Source organism: Chinchilla lanigera, unplaced genomic scaffold (genome assembly GCF_000276665.1).
Source record: "Chinchilla lanigera isolate Chin_1 unplaced genomic scaffold, ChiLan1.0 scaffold00002, whole genome shotgun sequence".
Taxonomy (NCBI): Eukaryota; Metazoa; Chordata; class Mammalia; order Rodentia; family Chinchillidae; genus Chinchilla; species Chinchilla lanigera.
Window position 1 is genome coordinate 33835629 of NW_004955403.1, and position 21016 is coordinate 33856644.

The window sequence follows — 21016 nt, forward strand, 5'->3', positions numbered from 1 at the left end:
ACTAAAATGTTAAACTTAGGGACTATGTCATATATGTCTCCAGTGTTAGTCTTATAATTGCCCTCAATTCATTCGTATTCCCCTAGTAGAAACTGTGTTCTGCATTTCTTGCTTCTGCATTTTTTATCTGATGCTAAACTTAGTCACTCACAGATCCACAGAAATCTATTAACTTGCCAATATTAATTTCCAGTTTTTAACTTAGCTTTGTCAGGTTGTCAAAACAGGACTCTTTATTATAAAGAATTGTACTTATGGGACAGAGAGGCAAAAATTCCGGCTTCCCAACCACAGAGATCACTTGAAAGGAATCCATTTGTACAACTGCACTGAAGTCATAGGCAGTTATTGAAATCAAACTTCACACAGACCGCAACCTTTTGCTCTTGTCAGAGGTAACCTGTTTTCTTTGTTCTTTTAGACATGTGTTACAATTGCCAATGAATTGTTGAAGAATTTTAATTTTTTGATGTAATACGTAGATTGCTCTATATAAACTCAACTTTATCTTTTGGTCTATTTCCTCCTTTAGGTATAACAGGAATTTAGGAGCCTCAAATCTTTTCCCGAGGGTAGGAGTTTTAAAATATATGAGACAATTAGGAAGTTCAGTCTTACCTCTTGAAATGTCCCCCTGGAGGTCCCTGGCACTCTGGGATTCTTGGGTGCCTCAGTATCTTAGCATGTCCATGGACTTGACTCCTTTCTTCTACTGGTGCTAGAGAGAATGGCATAGAGTACATGTGGTGGACTGAAACTGGTGGTTATCTTGTAACACCCAGCTGAATTGAACCAGTGTGGTGCTTGGTGTTGGAGGCCCCCTGAAGACCGCTGCCAGCAGCATGAGAGGCAGAACTGGAAAAGAAGAGAGGCTGTTGAGAGCTGGTAGAAGCTGTTGGATGCTGGTAGAAGCTGTAAGGAGCTCTTGGTTCTCTTGGAGGAGCTTGTCATGCTGGCTTTCCTGATGAACTCGGCTGTTCTCATCATCCAAGAAGCTCAGGACCTTATTGTCTCTGAGAATGGCTTTGGTTCACTTTGGTGGAGCTCTGGTCCTCATTTTGAGCATTACTTCCTGGCTCTGGAGGGGAAGATGGTGCACTGCTCAGTCTCCTGGACAAGCCTGTTGTGTTGGCTTTCCTAATGGAAAATCAGTTTTCCTCATTATGGGAGGAGATCGGGACCTCACTGTTGCTGAGGAGGGTTGTGGTATTTTTCAGAGGAGCTCTGGTTCTTTCAACACTGCTTCCTGGCTCCAGTGCAGATCCCTCAGCCTGCTAGCACAGATCCTCCCATCCTCTGGCACAGACTTTCTAGCTTCCACCACTGACCTTTGGGCCTTCCCAGCGCAGATCTGTGAAATAGGCCTGCATGAGACATTGTCATGGGCTCTAGGCTTCCAGCTGGACTCATAGGAGGCACTGTTATGGGCTCTAGGTCTTCAGCTGGACTCCTGCAGGACATTGTCATGAATTCAGGCCCTCGGCTGGATTCTTTGGTATTTAGTGTGTGGACAGATTTCCTGCACTGTCTTTGTACATGAGTCTTTGGATGATTATTATAAATAATCTTGTAAAATATGTGTCCTATATTATATTGTTCCTCTTGCAAAATCTCCACACCAAGACAGAATTTGGTACCAGAGAAGTGGGGTCATTGCTGTGACTATACCTGACTATGTGCTTCAAGAGCCTTTGGAAATAAATCCTGCCAGTAAAGACCAGGTTCAGGAGGTTTCTGCTGGCAAGGACTGCATTGGGAGCTGGACTCCAGATAATATATGCTATGGCTTGGCAGAAAGTTTGTCTGCATTTTGCTCATGTCCAGAGACTTTGCCTGAGACTAACATTAAGGGTGGTGGACTAATTAACCTGGCAGAAGAAATTTCAAGGCAATTGAATGCTAAGGAATGGCTATTGTTGGGGGGCTTTTAGCCAGATTTATGTTGAGAATCAAGAGCAAAGAGCCAAGTAGGAGGATTTAAAATGTGAGTTTGGCCAGAAAGGAAGATCCAGGAAAGCTGTGGACTGCAAAGGTAGAACTGAGGAGATCTGGATTGCTGAGAAGGGAAAGGAGAATAGAAAAATGGCCTCAGGGCATCAATAAAAACAGCGAGTCTCAAACCTGCAAAAGTGAAAGATTTTGCTTTGAGGAGAAAGCCACAGAGGACCATGTTCCAGAATGGTGGCCTCATAGAGAATTTATTCCTTTGGATCAGGTTCAGAGGACTCAGTGATCCAGGCACTCAGCCTCTACAGCCAAGAGAGAGGGAAGCCTGGCTACAGCTCCAGCTGGCAGCAGACCTTGGCATCATCCATGTGGCACTGGTTTTAGGCACATACAGCATGTAAGAGTTCTGAGGTTAAGAAGGCTTTTACCCAGATTTCAGAAGGCCTGGGAAGCCCTGCAGTGTGCCCCTGGAAGGGCAGTGTGTGAAGCTGTGAATGTGAAGTGAAAGGTGCAGTGGAGACCTCAGAAGTCTGGAAAAGTCAGGAGCATGGATTGTCTGAGGAAAGCTACAAGGAGGGAGCAAAGTGGGCCTAAGAGAGAAGCCATGGGAGCTACAACCACTAGAAGTGCCACAGACGTGGAGCCACATGGAGCTCACAGTTTGCCACAGATTGCCTTGGATGTTAAGTGCGGAACTACAAGGCTTAATGTTTGCCTGCTGGATTTTGGACATGCTTTGATACCAATGCTTTGTATCCCCCTCTTTTTACCTTTTGGAATGGTAATTTTTATCTTGTGCCATTGAATGCTGGAAGTGTTTAACTTTGTTTTCATTTTTACAGAGGCTCACAGCTAAATTTGCCTTAGATCTTGGAGCAGACTTAGACTTTTCAGCAAGGCTGAAAGTTTTAGGACTTTGACAACTCTTAGAGATGCACTAAAATGCCTTTTGCATAAAGGGATGTGCATGAGTCTTTTGGCAGGGCAGGGGGCAGAATGTTATGATTTGTGTTTAGATGTCCCCTAAAAGCCTCATGCGGTGATGGGGTGGGCTTCTAGAGTTTATGGTTGATTCATGGTCCAATGGGATTAGGAGTGTGAGTGTTATACTCACCCTGGGGTGGGTAGCCTGCATCCAATATAAGGGAGGGAAAGAGGCTTGTTTACTGCCACTCCTCCCTTTTGGCTCTTGTTGCTTTTGCTGTTTTCCACCACCATGGACTGTTGCCCTCTGCCATGTGCCACTCTGCCTTGGAGTCAGCTGATTATAGACTGAAACCTCCTCAAACTGTAAGCTAAATAAATCTTTCCTTTCTTAATTCTGGGAATCGAGTATTTTGCCTCAGAAATGAGAGAAAAGCAACTAAGACAGACAGTAGACTTAATGTTTTTCCCTTGTTTCCTTAACCCTTTAGTCTCTTTGTTAGGAAAACATCAAATGACATGGACTCTAACATCAAAATCTGATAACAGTAGCAGGAAATTTAATATGAACACTACTAAGTATCTATCATACACTAGTAACTATTAATTGCTATGCTTTATTGAATCTCAACAAGCATATGAATATATATTATCATTGTGCCTATTTTATAGGTGAGTAAACCAAGTCTTACAGGTGTGAGATAACTTGTCCCAGGTGACATGACTCCTTAATGGTGAGGCAAAAATTTTAACCTATGTGGTTTCACTAATGGTTTGGTTTTGTTTTGAGGCAGGGTCTTCTTGCTATGTAGCTCAGATTTACCTCTAACTTGTGATCCTCCCCCCTCAGCCTCCTGAGTGCTGGGATTAGAAGTATGCACCACTATGCCTGGCTCATCTATCTCACCAATGCTATAAAACACTGTCAAGATTCAAGCTGTAAGTAGCTTGAATTTTCTTTGTACATCCAAAGGAAATGTGTTAGACACCTTCTGTTGGTGCTCTAGACATTCTGTACCTTGCTCCTTTCCACTTTGGGCACCCGGAGGATAATCATGGATTATATGCCATCAATTGCCTTGGCCATAGGATAGAATTAGTAGGGGACTGGAGAGGAAGAAGTTGGAGGTCAGCTTTCTTCTGCATGTCCCTGCCTGTTGATTGTGTCCTGCCACGACTGGTGTCAAACTCCTGCCACATGGGCCACCCCATGCATCCCTCCTAGAGTTGTAGTAACCACCCTATCTACTTGGAGATTTAGGGTAGTTACACTTGCTGGACCAGTCCCAAGGATTGTACTAATCCTTTGTGGTTTCTGCATCCTGCTTAGACTTTTGTAAATAAACCCCTCATTCAACTCTTCTTGAATATGCTTGTTGTGAGTATGCCATTTGTTTCCTGCTGTGTTCTTAACTGACAGTCCCTTTGGGTGTTTCCCCATTTCTGAACTGCTTCTATTTGAGTTCACACCCATGTTTGACCTGGCTCCTGGAAAAACTACTGTCTTCCACAAGATGGTAATGTTTATAGCGTTAGCTCTTTCTTACATCCCACAGTCTCCAGCAGTTCTGCCCAGTCTGATGGACTAGGGGTGATGTGGAACACAGTGTCCTGCAGTTCTGGTTCAGTCTTCCCACCTGGAGGGCTGTGAGACTGCTGGTGCCTTATTAACTAATTACGGCGCTTGAAGACGTACAGTAACTATTCTTTTAGTGACAAAGTGGACTAACCCAAAGAAAACGGTGTCTCTTATTAGCAGGGCTCTGGCCCATACCTGCAGAAACAGTGGGTCCTCATTATTGTGCCTAAAATCATCCAATTCAGATTCCTTTCTGCTCTGCTTGGGAGCCTGGCAGCATAAATAAAAAGCCATTGTAGCTTTAGTGGCTCCCTGCTGAATGTCACCAACTGTGACTTAATTACTTTGACTCAGAATTTAGGTATATTTATTCATTCATCTTCATTCACAAGTACATTGAGATTAGCAGTCTTGCTTCTTTGGGATTGTCTTTTTACTTCACTTTCCTGCTTCCTTAAATCCTAAATACGAGAGTAAATGTGGAGTCCTAGGGAAGAACTTCAGAGGAATATCTTTTATTTTTTGAAAGTACATGAAGTTTTCTTTCAGGAAATGGCAAGCACTGGCCAGGCTGGGGAGGATTTTCCAGGTGGAGGCAGCAAGGTGTGCAAAGGTACAAAGGCAGGAGAAAACGTGAACAATTTGGGAAATTAAACATGGGATTGTATGATTCCCAGGACTTATCTGGTATAAATATCCTCAGATGGCAGGGATAGGGAATGGGTATGGTGCCAGGAAAACCACATTGATTGTGGCAGATGGCATCAATTCTGGTGGTATGTAAATGTCTTAGATAAGGTGATTAACTTTCCAAGCTTGTTAGGACTGCCAGGAAAGTTTTAATGCTCAGTTCCACATTGCAGGAAATCTCTCAGCTGCAGACTTACTGGGACAGTTGGTTATCCTGTTCTGCCACAGCAATTGTCAAATATTTTTGACAACCCTCTTGCATTAATATATAAGGCACACACATATCATGCATTATGTACATACATACCCATGCTCTGAGTCCTTGTTTTACAAGGTTATGTCTTTAATAGGACTCTTGCTTTTTTAGCTTTGAGTAGAATTTCCACCTTGTTACTGCATTTTTATGCATTGTCTAAGATAACCTCCTCTCACCTTGATGCTTTAAGTATTTTTCTCTACATGTAGTCTCTGAGGCTCTTGAACTTTCCTTTCTGGCTATCAGACGAATCCCCCTCAAGGATCTTTGAAGAACTCTCTTCAGACTTTTCTGCTTAGAGGAAATTCCTTTTCAGCCTCAGAAGAGGGCTGGCTGTGTAAAAAGAAAAAAGAGCTGCTATGACTGGAATGTTTAAGGACTATTCCAAAATTTTGTGCCTTCTTTTTGGTTTTAATTTTAGTCCCTGAATTACTTATTTGATATAGACCAATTTGCAAGAATAGCAGATATGCCAGCTGATTTATGTGGCAGGCAGAAGCGTTCTTCTTATCTCCTGCTTTCTGAGCCAACAGCTGTGCTTTGACTTTGCTCCCCAGGCACCTGCTAGATGTAGTCACCCTGCCAGAACACTTTCTTGCTTGGTTGCCACACCTGGAAACCCAAACTGTCTGTAGATGGACCAAACCAGGTGCTGTATCACAGGAAAGTCTATCTTTACTCCTTCCTACAGACATCTGAAACTTACAGGCATTTATAATTTGCCAAAAATATGAACCTCTATCTTGAATTAGAGGTCTGTGCTATTCTACATCATGGTAAAGTTATATGGACTGTCTCTGACCTATGGTAGTCACAGGGAGAGGTGTTCAGCTTTGCAGTGGTGCATAAGCCATACACATTGAGCATAAACTGTACCTTGTATTCTAACCTTTAATCTTTCTTGGGCTAGTAATGTACAAAAAGATATTCTCTTCTAGATGGCTGCATAATCACAAGGATAAACAACTAATACTGCGCAGTGTACTTTGTTGCTTAGCTCTGATGTTCTGTAGGTTACATAAATTAAATATATCTTCCACTCATGATATTTTACATTTATGATGGAATTTTCTGGACATAATATTATTGTAAACCTAGGAGTATCTGTATTCCATGCTTGATAAATGTTTTACTTTGTTATAAGCTAAAGCATTCATCTAAACGCTATGAGGTCTGGCAATGACCTCCTAGTTTGCATATCCTCTTCATCCTCATCATCACTGTTATTATTTCCATTTCTCTAGGAAATTAGCTTTGTAAACCCAGCAGTTTGAACCCAATCCAAGTTCATGTCCAAAAGATGGACTTTCACTTTCCATTCCTTTCACATTTTCTACGTCTTAGCCTTTGCTGAATCCATACCAATAGAAAAACTAACAGGAAGTTCTCTGCTTTGATCTGTCACAGTGTTAGGCATTAATTAATCTAATTCACTAAATATTAATTAAACTTCTCTCACATGCCAGACACTGGCAATAGCATCTTTACTACTATGGTTTGAATCTAAAATATCCACTCAAAGCTCCTTGTTTTAAAAGCTTGGTCACTATGATATGATGTTTTCAGTTCTTCTGGAAAAATACCCAGAAGGGGAATAGCTGGGTTGAATAAGACCTCTAATCTTAGTTTACTGAGGAATCTCCAGACTAATTTCCATAGTGGTTGCACCAGTCTATACTCCCACCAACAGTAAACAAGGGTTCTTTTTTCCCTACATCTCCTCCAGCATTTTTACTTGATATCTTGATAATAGCCATTCTTTCTGGGGTGGAATCTCAGTGTTATTATAATTTGCATTTCTCAAGTGACTAATGATGTTGAACATTTTCTCATATATTTATTGCCATTTTTATTTCTTCATCTGAGAAGTGTGTATTCATCTCAGTTGTGTACTTTTTGATTGGGTCTTTGAATTTTGGGTGTCTGATTTTTAAAAACTCAATATGTTCTAGATAGGAGTTGTTTGTCTGGGAGACAGATGGTTAAATTTTTTTTCCCAATTTGTGAGTTTTCTTTTCACCTTGTTGGTGATTTCTTTTAATGTTCAAAAGCTTTTTAATAAGATGAAATCCCAGTTGTTGATTCTTTGAAGTATTTTCTGTGTGGTTTGGTTTTTGTTCATGAATGCTCTGCCTACCACTATGTCTTCAAGATTTCTACCTACTTTCTCTTCCAGTAGATCTAGTATTTCTGTCTTAATATTTAGATATTTAAGCTAGTTTGACTTTAGTTTGGTGCATGGTGATAGACATGGGTCTAGTTTTAGTCTTCAGCATGTGGAGAGCCAGTTTTTCCAGCACCATTTATTAAAGAGGCCATCTTTCCTCCAGTGAACATGTTTGGGCTATTCGTCAAAGATAAGTGGCTGAGTGTGTTTGTGGTTGTGGCTGCATCTTCTAGTCTGTTCCATTGATCCTCAGGCCTGTTTTTTTCTTTTTCTGCCAATGCTATACTATCACAGTAGCTTTATAGTATAATTTCAAGTCAGGGATTGTGATACCTCCTGTCTTGCCTTTGTTGCCCAGGATTGTTTTTGTTATTTTGGGTCTCTTCTGGTTCCAGATGAATTTTAGGAATGTTTTCTCTAGATCTGTGAGTTATACTAATGGTATTTTGATCAGGATTGCATTGAATCTGTATAACAATTTTGGGAGTATGACCATTTTTACAATGTTGATTCTTCCTATCCATGCGCAGGGAATGTCTTTCTATCACAGTGATATATGTGCAACCATGTTTATAGCAGCATAATTTGTAATAGCTAAATCTTGGAAACAACTTAAATGTCCATCAGCTGAGGAATGGATAAAAAAGATGTGGTATTTTTATATAATGGAGTATTACTGAGCTATAAAGAAAGATAAACTAGAGGCTTTTATAGGTAAATGGATGCAACTAGATACCATATTTATAAGTGAAAAAAAATCAGACTCACATGTGTAAAGATTGTATTGCCTCCCTACTATAAGAACCTGAAAGAGTAAATAAAAATCTGAAAGGTACAATAGATACTATGAAAGGGAACGACACTGCTCAAATAGGAAGGAACAACTGGGATGGGGGTAAAGAGAAAAAAATGAAAGAAGGAAGGGAAAAATATGTACACATATACACAAGATAGGTAAGATAATTGTACTACTACTAATTTCTATTGGTTCACTGAAAGGAAAAATTAATGTGTAATTGTTTGATCAGTCTTACATGCCTACATCTGGTTATCTGAGTAACTACTTTGACGATAACATTATGTAATATAGCAACCATTGTTAATTATCTATCACCTTGTTTTGAAATTCTGCATCATTTTTATTGTTTTTATGTTATTTTATGTCTTTGTTTTTGTTATTTTGTTTTTGTTCTTTTCTCTTTAAAAGAAAAAAGAAAAAAAAATGTACGCACAAAGATAGCTGGGATAAGTGTATTGCTGATGTCTATTGGTCTCTTGAAGGGAACAGTTAATGCTTACATTTTTTTTCTTGCCCAATTTTGCATGCTTATGTCTGGCAATCGGAATAACTAATTTCAAGACAATATGCAATATAACAACCATTGTTGAATTACTACCATCTTGTTTGATAGTATTGTTACTAATTTTTTTCTTGTTATTGTCTTTAATTGTTTGATTAATGTTGCATTCTTGCCTCTGGTGGTCTGAGCAACTTCACTGAAGAAGGCAATGTGTAATGTAACAACCACTGTTGATTCCTATCATCCTGTTTTGAAATCTTGTATTGTTTTTGTGTTGTTTTGGTTTTGTCTTCATTGTTATTGTTTTGTTATTGGCTTTTTTGTCTTCTAAAAAAAAACAACAATAAAAAATTGGTCACTAGTGCAGTAATAGAGGTGAAACATTTGGAAAGTGATTAAATTATGGATGCTTTATCAAGTGGATTAATCAACCAGTGGGTGAATTCTTTGCTCAGTGGACTTGTTAAGAGACTGGGGCCAATTGGATGAAGCAGGTAACTGAGGTCACGGCTTTGAAGGATATATTTTGTCCTCCACCTATTGCCCATTTCTCTCTGCTCCGACTCTCTGTGCTTCTTGTCTGTCATGAGGTAAGCATTTCTCTACCACAGCCTTCCACCATGATGCTCTGTTTCACAAAAGTCCTAAAAGCAATGGAGCCAGACAAACATGGACAGAAGTCCCTGAAACCTTGAGCCAAAATAAATGTTTCCTCACTTTAAGTTTGTTTTCTCAGGAATTGTGTCACAGTGCCTGAAAGGTGACTAACACACCCAGCTCTGATGTCCTTGCTGGCAATGTCAAGAGGAATATTTAGGGAAAGGTACAAATCATCCCATATTATATATTTGTAAGTTCTACTCCTAGTTTGCAGACTTTTGAGAGGAAACCTATGCAGTATCTACATCATGAAAAAAGTGGCTACTCTCTTTCTATGGAGCCCTGAATGCCTAGAGTTTGAAAATGATTTGGCAAAATTGTAGTCATGCTCTCTCCGGACTGTCATTCTCGCCAGTTTCATTATGATTATTGCCTTGCTGTCCTTGCCTATTGCTGCTGAAAGGCAGGGCTGAATCATATTAATTATAGCATTCTCTATAATTAGTGTCATGTGTGCAGGAAATTCTCAAAGTTGATGGATAAATGAGCACATGAAGGAGTAGTTCCAGGGGCACAGTGATCCGTTCAAGGTACAAATCCAGTCAGGGGCACTCACTGTTTGATTTCCACGCCTGCTTTAGTGATATGTAACTGGCACTGGAAATGCTCAGTAATGAGAAGGCCTCAAATCCACCTGACCAAGGCTAAGAGGAAGCATGAGTCAGTCAGACAGACAGGTCCCAGAGGGACCAGCCAAGTCACCATGAATAATTACCTCCATCTCCTGAACTCATCTGACAAATTAAGTATTTATGAGTGGAGTTGAATAAAGTGAAAAGCAAAGAAAATGCCTTGCCTAATCTGGGAAAGAAGCAGGAAGAATTTTGAAGAAAACCAATACTCCCTATATTTTTCTGACCAGAAGATTAGAAACAGGAACTTTATTAATTTGAAGATATTTTTGATTATATTGCATTTTTGTAGAAAAATTACACGTACATACAAAAAATTGTGAACAATTATATATACTAAATTCTTAATAATGTAGAGGTTTCCTGCAGAGTAGAATTATGAAGCCCTTTTTCTTAATATTTTCTATTTTTATTGATTCTTCTTTAATGAATAAGAACAGAAAAAATGCCACAAAACTATAGGATTCTCTATTTTTCCTTTTTGTTTGACATTTAAAAAAAATAATTCAAAGTTTAGAAGTACTATATTTAATCAAATATTCCCAGAGCATCTGCTATAAGCATAAATCCAATATGGTATGAACAGAGGTTTGTCAAAAAGTTTTATGTTTAAGAGAGGTAAGAACAGAGCGCTGGGAGGATGTAGGGAAGGAGGAGGGATAGCTTCCAGCAAAGGTAACAAACAGTGAAGCAAAGACTGGAAGCATGAGGAGAATTTCCTTGGGAAGCAAACGTGGACGATTTCTCCTTCCAGGTTGACAGAACAGCTTGAATACCATGAAATGTGACAGTACACAGCTCTTTTGGGATGGGATAAATAGATTTGTGTGAATGCCGCACATTCTCTGGAGTGAGGAAAAGGTGTATTCCTTGTAGTGAGCTTTGGATGTCTTGCTGAGCAACTTGGCTGTTCTGTAGGAGTGAGGACACCATCAGAAGTTTTCTGATGAAATTTTACGTCTACCAATGAACATTAAAAGAAAATACAACCCCAAGCTACATGCTGTTTTGTAACCCTTTCTCCCATGTATTAACACTTTTTTGCTATCTTTCCGTACTGATAAATACACATTTATTTTAAATTGCCAAGTAGTACCTAGTCAATTTTATGGAAGTATAATTTACTTCACTATATCTTTTTGATGAGTTTCTAAATTAGTTTAAATATTTAGATCATATAAATAGCACTAGTATAAAATCATTTTAAGTGGACTTTTATCTTCTTTTTATTTTATTTTATTTTTTTGGTACCGGGAATCGAACTCAGGACCTTGTGCTTGCTAGGCAAGCACTTGTACCGCTGGGCTATATCCCCCTTCTGACCTTTATCTTCTTATCTAGTTATTTCCTTTGGCCAGCTTTTTGGAACTACAGTTGATAGTGGCTAAGACTTCTAGTTATTCTATTATGTTTTGGAGAGTCCTTCCCCTACAGCAGGATTTTTATCAACGTTCACTTTTCTTTTTTTTTTTTGGTTTTTCTCCAGTACCGGGAACCGAACTCATGACCTTGCACTTGCCAGGCAGGCGCTTTGCCACTGAGCTAAATCCCCAGCCCCGTTCACTTTTCTTAATATCTAAAAGTTTTCATTTTATATATTTAAACCTTCAACCCACTGTGTTAAGGTTCTGTTATTGTAACAATTACCTAATATAAAAGATTTATCTTTGATTCACAGTTTTGGAGGGTCTAGTCCCTGATCCTCATTCTTCTTCTTCAGAAAGCTTGTTGTTTCATTAAATTGCCAGGAGTGGACTTACAGATATTATTCACTCTGGAGGAACTTTCATCCTTGTGCAAACATGTACTCAGCACATTTAATTTAATTATCTCCATTGCTTTTGGGCTTTGGCAAGGCAGATGCACACAATGAAATAAAATCACTCACTTGGCCAGGGAGGGAAAGCAAAGAAGAACCTGGAGTCCCTTGATCCCCTTTGAAAAGAGGCACCCATTGATCCAAAGGCCTCTCCTTATACACATGTAACTGTTGGATATAGTAGGTATTTCATCCATTTATTCTGGATATAGTTCCATAATACTTTAAGCTTTTGTAGCTTTATAATAGGTAAATAGAAAAAGATGTAAATCTTGCCTTATTCTTGACAGTTTTCAGTAGTTGAATATGTGCTTTAGGAATTCCCCTCTAATCTTCAGCCTTTAGCAGAGTTCTTCACATCAACAGCCCTGAGTTAGTGGCACTCTCAGGAATGACAGGCTTGGGGAATTAGCCCTTAAAGAAGGCACCATCCAAACAGAGGAGTCAGATGCACTGTAGATGATTAAGAAAAGCCTGGGGAATTTAGAAATATTGAAGTGAGCATTACATAGACATTGAAAGAAAGACTGAATCCAGATGGCAGTAAATATTGAAGGCCCAAAGCTTATTTATATTATGCATTCTACGTTTTGCTTTGTTTTTGCATTCTATGTCTATATACAATGTCTTTCTTTTAATATAGTGGTATCATATTATAGTCACAGTTTTTTATTATGCTTCAAAACAAACATTATTTTAGAGATATTCTCTCTAAAGATATATTTTTATTCTTTATAAACTTTATTTTTATTGGCTGTATATTATTCCACCCACAGATATCTCATAATACTATGTAAAATTAACAATAACTTTTCATTACCTACATTTCAGGGCTGGGCGTGGTGGTACACCCCTGTAATCTCAGCACTCCAGAGACTGAGGTAGGAGAATTGCTGTGCATTTGAGGAAATCCTGGGCTACAAAGTGAGCTCAAGGCCAACCTAAACTGCATAGTGAAACCCTGTCTCAAAAAGATAAAGCAAACAAATAAATATATCATGGAAGTTGATGAAAGAGGAATGAGTTAGAAGCATTGGAAGGTGACAGAGAAAAGATACTTCTTTCTGTACTTAGAAAGTACAGTACTTAAGCTCCATTCCTGGAGTTAGTGGTTCTAGATTTATCTGGCTTTCTTCTAGATCTACTTTTGTGAATTAAATGTGCTTGAGTAGCTCTTACTAATTTACAGGTTTACCCTAGTTGTTTACTTTCTGTGACTACTTTTTGAATAGCCAGCATATTCTAAATACAGTTTGGCCCCATTCTTCTAGTTCAGAACTCTTGCTGTTCCATTTAATTGTTAGAAGTGGCTTTAAAAAACTTTCATCTTTATACGCTGCGTATTTAAGGCATTTAATGTAATGATCCTTGATGAGAGCATTATTTAAAAAGGTTTTCTCTGTTCTATAAAATCTTACTTTTTATAGTTTGTTTTTAAAGCTGGAAAAGATTTGAGAGGCTAGCATTACCATAGCTCTGGCAGCTTAAGTGACCTGCATGATTTAGGACTAGAACATGGGTCTTCTGGCTCCACGCTTAAGGATAACTGTTCTCAAATTCCTTTTTAGTGTAATGAATCATCTTGCGTTCTGCATTTAAATACCACTTTGGCATAGAGAGGTTGGTTTTAGATGTTACTATCTTATTTATGACTTTAAAATCTACATTTACTAGAAATATGGGTTTACCTTTTATTTGTATTATGTTTTAAACTTTGGAATTACAATTAGCTGAAATTTTTAATATTCTCCTTGCTCTGGGTTAGCATGGGTGGCAGGGAGATGAGCTGTTTTTATTTGGCAGACTTGCCTAACAGCATCATGGTCCTGGTGTACTTCAAGGGCTGCTTTTTGTTTTATACTTAAAAATTATTTTATCATTATTGATATATTAAAATTTTGCATCTTTTTGAGTGAATTTCTCCTCCACTCCTTAGATATCATTTCTGTAATTTAAAGATTTTTAGATGTATTGAAACAAAATTATTCTTGATCTTCTCTTGTAATTAGAAAAAATCCTAACTGGGTGTGGTGGTATACACCTGTAATCCCAGCTATGCAGGAAGCTGGAGGATCATATTTTGGAGGGTGACTTAGGCAATTTAGCAAGATCCTATCTAAAAATAAAAATAAAAATAAAAATAGAAAGTGTTAGAGATGTAACTCTTTACTCCCTGTGTTTAAGCCTGACAATAAATAGCTAAATACATAAGTTAACAAACAAATAGGTAAATAGTCTATACCTGAGAAATTCTGCATTCTAATTTCATATGCTGTGTGTATGTGTGTGTGTTTTCTCTTTTCTTGCCAAAAAGTCTGCTTATTTTATTGGTTTTTCCAAAGTCTTATAATTAATTGGCTTTCTTTTCTTTTTCTTTGTTTTTTTTTGGTTTTTTGGGAACCGAACTCACGACCTTGCGTGTGCCAGGCAGGCGCTTTTGCCGCTGAGCTAAATCCCCAGCCCCTTTTCTTTTCTTTTTCATTTTTTTTTTGAGAGCTGAGGTAGATCCCCAGTACTTTTTAGTTTTTCTTTTTAATTTTGATTTTGAGGCAGTGTCTCACTAAATTGGCCTGCAACTTGCAATCCTCTTGCCTCACTCAATCTCTGGAGTAGGTGGAATTATAGGCCTACGCCGCCATGCTTGGCTTTTAATTTTTTTCTATCAGATTTGTTTACAGAGTTCTCTGCTGTGTTCATAAGTGAATAAAAGTTTACTATTATTATTTTGTGATTCATATCTTTAATAAATATAAACGATAGAACTCATTTTTTAGCCAGTAAATGCTTTTCTTAAATTCTTTCTTATCTTAATATTGTAGTAACGAATTTCTTTTCACCAAAATTTGTCTGTCATGTCTTTTTCCTTTTTTTGATAATTTTGTTTGCTTTAAGGTCTATCCAGCATAGGATGCATACATGTCTGTAGCCCATATTATAATTTTAGTGCTGCGATTACAGTTAGATAAACGCAGTGTGACAGAGATTAAGGTATTTATCTGCTTTTTATATCCTATTTTATGCAGTGCTCAAAAAATGTCTAGGTCCTGCAAACTAAAAATGTCCTCCCAAAACCTTAACACCCAGTGTGATGATATTTAGAGGTGAATGTTTTAGGTTTACGTAAGTTCACGAGGACTGAGTCCCCTTGTGGGATTGGTAACCATTATGCAGTTTCTCCTTAGAGGCAAACTCCCATATTTCCAGGGGGAAGAGCTGCTCCACCTTTAAAAGACTATAAATGTATCTCCAAAGTTTCAGTAGTTCTTTCCATTTTAGTAAGGGCTCTTCATGGAAACTTACAAGAAACCAGCCAAAGTTAAGAATCATTTTGAATCATTTATTTTTGGTGACCTAGAATAAACTTTGTTTTTCCTATTTTGAGACAAGATCTTGTAACTCATTAAGAGTTGGGCTCAAGCTTGGGATCTTCTTGCCTCAGCTTCTCATAATGTCAAGATCATAGATATGTGATGCTATCATTGCTTATTATAACGCTAATTTTTTTGAATAAAGGCATTCACATACACCATTATCATATGACTTTGAACTAAGCATGCTCATGAATATGCCTACATCTATATATGATGATAATGCTTTTCTATATGAATATGTATATATTGAGTTTCCCAAATATGAAGCTAGGTATGGTGGCATGTACCTGTAATACCAGCACTCTGGGAGACTAAGACGAAAGTTACGAGTTTGAGCCCAGCTGTTTCAAAAGGGTGTGTGTGTGTGTGGGGTGCTGTGGAGATAGTTCACTAAGAAGGCCCTGGGTTCAATATGGGGGTGGGTTGTGTATTGCCATTGAGAATTATCTCCAGTGCTCTCCTTACTTGCTGAAGGTAATAAACCTCTCTCTACTCTTTATCTCCTGGTTTTGCTTATTTGCTTTGCACTCACCAAGAGGCGAAACTATTGTGTTACTATACAGTGTGGTGCCCAGTGGTCCATTCTAGCCTCTTGCTGTGCCATTCAAAGAATTGGATTGGACACCAAAGAATGTAAAAGTTTAACAACATTTATTAAAAGTAAAAGAAGAAGAGGAAAAAGAAGTAAACTGAAGAAAAGAAGAGAGAAAATATGCCCTGCATGTAGAGCAAGCCACTGCAAAAGTAAGAAGACAGTGGTGAAAAGACCAATGTTCACTTTTTTATATCTTCTGACATCAACTTCAGGCTGTCCCACACAGGGCTCCAAAGATGCTCTGCACAAGTACCATGGCCCTGATTTGACAGGTCTCTGACTGACAGATCATGTCCAATTGTCCAGCTGACTTGCCATGCCCTAATCTCCTGCCCCATCTTCCCCTGAAAGACATAAATCCCCATAATTCTTTATGGATTGCTGAGAGAGCAGAGGTTTCTCTCTTCAGCTACTTCCTACTGACAGGGACTGTTGATCCTACATACTGAGGATTATGTACGCTCCAACTACCTTAGGATGTTATGGCTCACTGGCTGGCTTAAGAAAAAACCTGTCAAAAGGCAATGAGCTATACATGCAGAACTGTTGAACTGCCTGTTTATCAGAAGAGACCTTAATGAACTTGTCAGGAGCCTGTGGAGACACAAGACTATCAGGTAGATTACCAGTACCCATTTATAGTGATGCTACTTATCTGTACTCAAAGCAGAACTGGTGTTTTGATTTGTGAAGAGGAACCTCAGGTTTTAAAGTGGTTCACATGAGTAGCTTTCTTCTTTTAGGTGGTTTCTACCAATCTTAATTCTGTGAAAATTTGAATGATCATTTCCCATGTAGGATTTTTATAGCTTGTCACTGCATACATTGAGAAAGGATCAGAATGGTTCCTCAACAATAGTTCCTCAGTTCTGGGCAGCTACAAAGCTACCTTATTGCCTCCATATCACATTTTGACTTCCCAAAGAGAATTTAGCTATGTTCCTTTGGTATCCCTTGTAATGAATGACAGTGATCTGCTTGGGAAGATAGACTATCTCTAAAAGCTGTAGTTAGCAAAACCCTTTCTTTCCAAATTGTTGTGTGTGCATGTAGCACCAGAACTTCAAATTGGCATGTAATAACAGGAATAAAGACACTCTAACTAGGGTCCCTCTTGAGCCCTATTATGGCTATTGATCTAAAAGAGGGTTTTCTGACAGACTGAGTCTCTGCCCTCTGTGCACCCAAGGCAGACAGGAGGTCCTCACTCAGAAGCCCCAGGGACTCCTTTAGCTGGTGTGTGTGTGTGTGTGTAGCCCCTCCCTGTGCCTTCCTGTGCCGAGTGAGCAAATGCTCCAAGAGCTGCTGGTCCCGTGGTTCGAGTCCGTGCTTTACTCCCACCACCATGGTTCCCAGCTGAAACTCTCAGAGAGAGCCAGACAGGAGGCCCTCACTCAGAAGCCCCAAGGACTTCTCTAGCCGGGGGGTGTGTGTGACCCCTCTCTGCACACGCCCTGCCCCGAGTGAGGGAGTGCTCCAAGAGCTACTGGTCCAGCAGTTCGAGTTGGTGCTTAACTTGTGCCCAGACTCTCTAGGGGGTCGCAGGCACAGATAGTCTGTGATTGCTGCCCATCCAGCCTGCATCTGGTTCCTGTATGTGTCCTGAACTGACTGGAGACACAGAATCAGGTGGGTCACAAACTGTCGACCCTGAAGTTTGTGTCTGGGTTTTGCCTGTACTCTAAACTGCCTGGGGACACAGGTCCACTGGACTGGGATTGTCACACCAGTGCAACCCAAGTCTGGGAAGTGCACGTGCCCTGAACTGCAAGGGGACGCTAGATCAGACGGTCTGCCATCAGCTGACACCAATGCAGACATCTGAGACTGGGGATAACTAGATACAAATCAACAACTGCCAGAAAGTCCCAGACTAAGTAGTGCTTCTCAGGGGTCACTGAGGGGCAAACCTGACCAACAGGAAAACTAGGGACACTACTGGCCTTTGCTGTACAGCCACTGAAGAGGGAAACTGAGCTTTCTGCATCTGGTAGCAAACATGACAAAATGAAGTACTAAAACACAATCCCAGAACTCCACCCCACTCAGAACAAGTCCAGGAGATAGCGACATAGGAGAACTTGGTAAACACATGCCTGAATTAGCTGAAATGATTGCAATGGAAGTAAAGAAACAACTCCATAAGGCCATAGAAGAGATGAGATCAGAAGTAATCTCTCTGGCAAAAAATGAAATGACAATTTTTTTTTTTTTTTTTCCTCCGGTACCGGGAACCGAACTCACGACCTTGTGCTTGCCAGGCAGGCGCTTTGCCGTTGAGCTAAATCCCCAGCCCTGAAATGGCAATAATAATGAAGGAACTGCTCAAAAAGTCTGAAGAAGAAGTGTATAAGAAAATAGAAGAACAAAGGCAAGGGACAGAAGCATTAAATGAAAAATATAGAAAAGACTTAGAACGCATGAACCAGATTCAAAGAGACTTCCAGGAAAACAAAGCTTCCAGTGAAAGCTGCCAAAACTGCTTGAATGAAGATGAAGATAGAATCTCAGACTTTGAAGACAGCATGGCAGCTAGCGACCGTGAAAGAAAGGATCTTGTAAAATCAACAAGGATCCAGGAAAAGTCAATTCAACAGCTGCAAGATGAGGCAAAGGGGAATAATGTACCACTTATAGGAGTCAATGAAACAGCAGGAGGCAACACAACTGACATAAAAGAATATTTGCAGAAATAATAGCAGAAAATTTCCCAAGTATGGAAACAACCTGATATACATTAAATGAGGCATATAGAACTCCAACCAACCACAACCAATATAAAACTACACCCAAACATATAATAGTCAAGTCCCCAGATCTCCAGCAAAAGAACAGAATATTAAAAGCTGCCAGAGAAAAGAAACAGATTACCTATAAAGGAAAGCCCATCAGAATCACAGCAGACTTCTCAGCACAAACCATCCAACTGAGAAGAGCTTGGAGCAAAGTATTACAGGTCCTAAGACAGAACAACTTCCAACCAAGACTGATGTACCCTGCCAAACTATCCCTCAAATTCAAAGGAGAAATAAAATATTTTCATGACAAAGAACAATTAAAGAACTTCATGAGTGCCAAGCCAGCATTACAAAGAGTACTAAAAGATATTCTAGACAGAGAAAAAGCTGACCACAATTTCAAGAACAACAGTAGAAATGAAACGTCAAGAAGAGCAAACAAATAAACAGGTAGAAAAAGTAGGACACCAATGCAAGTAAATCACATGACAATGATAAATTGACACATATGGGTTATAACTATAAATGTAAATGGCCTCAATTCTCCAGTCAAAAGAAACAGACTGGCAGAGTGAATTAAAAAACAAAATCCAATGATACGCCATATACGGGAAACACATTTCACTCAAAAGGAAATCCATAGACTAAATGTCAAAGGATGGAAAACAATCCTCCATGCAACAGGAACCCAGAAAAAAGCAGGTGTAGCTATTCTGTTTGCAGACAATGTAAACTTCAAACTGACAACAATCAAAAGGGATAAAGAAGGTCACTACATACTAGTCAGGGGAAAACTGCAAGAGGATGAGATAACAATCATGTATGCACCAAATATTGGAGCTCCAAATTATATAAGACAAATCTTAACAGGCATGAAAACCCATATAATTAGTAACACTATTCTACAGGGGACCTCAACATCCCATTGACACAAAGAGATAAGTCAACTGGACAAAAAATCAACAAGGAAATAACAGATATGAACCAAAGCTCTGAACAAATGGACTTAGTAGATGTATACAGTGTTCCACCTCACAACATCAGAATACACATTTTTCTCAGCTGCACATGGGTCTTTCTCTAAAATAGACCACATCCTAGCCTACAGAGCATACCTTCTGAAATGCAAAAGAATTGAAATTATCCCATGCATATTATCTGACCACAGTGCAATGAAATTGGAAATTAATGACAAAAGGAATGCCAAAAACTCCATAAACACTTGGAAATCAAGCAACAACCTCCTGAACAACCAATAGGTCACAGAAGAAGTTAAAGAGGAAATTAAAAAATACCTACAAACAAATGAAAATATACATAGAACTTACTGGAATCTATGGGATGCTATGAAAGCAGTCCTCAGAGAGAAATTTATAGTGGTGAAATCACAGATAAGGAAAACAGAAAGAGAACAAATAAGTAGTCTAATGCTGCACCTCAAACTTTTAGAAAAAGAAGAACAAGTCAGGCCCAAAACCCAGAGAAGGGAGGAGATTATAAAGATTAGGACAGAAATTTATGCAATTGAGACAAAGAAAACCCTCCAAAAATTAAATGAATCAAAGAGTTGGTTCTTTGAAAGGATAAATAAAATTGATAAACCCCTAGCCAACTTTATCAAGAAAGGGAAGGAAAGAACTCAGATTCATGCAATAGGGAATGAAAAGGATGAAATTACTGCAGATGCCACAGAAATTCAGAAGATCATTAATATCTAATTTGAAAATCTTTACTCCCATAGGATAGGAAACTCAGAAAAAATGGACAGATTCCTAGGTATGTACGCATTACCAAGGTTCAGTCAAGAAGATATCAAATTCCTGAACAACCCAATATCAATTAATGAGATTAAAATGTGATTTAAAACCTATCGACAAAGAAAAGCCCAGGCCCTGATGGATTCACAGCAGAATTTTACAAGAAATTCAGAGAAGATTTAATATTAACCCTCCTCAAACTCTTCAATGAAATTGAAAAGGAAGCGATTCTCCCTAACTCATTTCTGGAGGCAAGCATCATACTGATACCAAAACCACAGAAAGACCCAACCAAGAAAGAGAACTACAGACCAATCTCCCTCATGAATACAGATGCAAAGATACTCAATAAGATACTAGCAAATATAATGCAGCAAATTATCAAGAAAATCATATATCATGACCAAGTCAGATTCATTCCAGGAGTGCAGGATTGGTTCAATGTTCTCAAATCTATAAATGTTATATGCCATATCAATGGAGCCAAAGACAAAACCACATGATCATCTCAATAGATTCAGAAAAAGCTTTTGACAAGGTCCAACATGCATTCATGATAAAAATGCTACAGAAAATAGGA